This window comes from Aptenodytes forsteri, unplaced genomic scaffold (assembly GCF_000699145.1).
Source record: "Aptenodytes forsteri isolate BGI_AS27 unplaced genomic scaffold, ASM69914v1 Scaffold209, whole genome shotgun sequence".
Lineage (NCBI taxonomy): Eukaryota > Metazoa > Chordata > Aves > Sphenisciformes > Spheniscidae > Aptenodytes > Aptenodytes forsteri.
In genome coordinates, this window is record NW_008795034.1 from 426632 (window position 1) to 427733 (window position 1102).

Below are 1102 nucleotides of genomic sequence, written 5' to 3' on the forward strand. Positions count from 1 at the left end.
CCCCATCCTGACCCCATCCCTGACCACGTGTGACCCAACGCTGCAGGTACCTGTGGGCACATGGCCCCCGTCCGGCACCTGCCCGCTCCTGCCTGTCCCCAGTCACCACCGGCTGCAGGGGCAGCTCTCTGCACGGCCAGCCCCTGTCCCCCTGCCCCTGCTGAAGGGTGCCACCACCACCAGCCTGCTCTGCGGGGCAGGGCTGGGGACGAGCCACCCCACGCGGTGCTGGGGACCGTGGGAAGGCCACTCCGGCTGCCTGCGCCACTGGGTCTCCGGGGCACATAGGTATCCAGGGGAGTGCTGCCCGCCCTGCTGCAGCTTCTGCAGCCCTGCTGTGTCCTGCAGAGCAGGTGACCATGGCAGGGACCATGGCAGCGACGATGGCGTGGACCATGCAGAACACGGCTGCGGGGATGGACCGTGGCTGCGGGGACAGGCTGTCACGGGGCTTTCTGCAGCCCAGGGGGGCCGGGTGGCCCTGGCAGGGCTGGGGGAGGCTGGGTGCTGCCCAGGGTGGGAGGGCACCCCGGGAGTGTGACAGCCTGCTGCAGCGTCACGCCTGGGAGGGGACGTTTCCCTGAGCATCTCCCTGTTCATGGCCTCCACGGGCCACCCAGCAGCAGGACCCCCGTGCCATGGTCCTGCCAGGGTGACCCTGCAGCACAGCCAGGGAGGGCAGGGTGGTCTGCACGGCGCCCCCACTGCAGCATCACCCCCCCCCCCCCCCCGACCGGGGCGGTGGGGAGGCCAAAGCCATCCCTGTTCCTCGGGGCCGAGCAGGGACCAGGTCCTGGTGCCCTCCCAAGGAACAACAGAGTTGACGTGCAGGGTGGCCCTGGGGACAGAGCTGGGAGGGGGACATCATTGCCAGGACATCACCCAGGTCACCTCAACAGCATCTCCCCAAGTCATTTTTTTGGGGGTGCTGAGCACACCCATCAGGGCAGAGCCCCAGGACCCCCACGGTGACGCAGGTCCCCTGCCACCCACCCCGGAGCCGGCAGGGCTGGGCTGAAGGCTTTATTGAAAAATCGAAAACACGACGTCGTAATTATTATTATACAATGAAGAAAAAAAAAAAAAATCAACCCAACCTGCA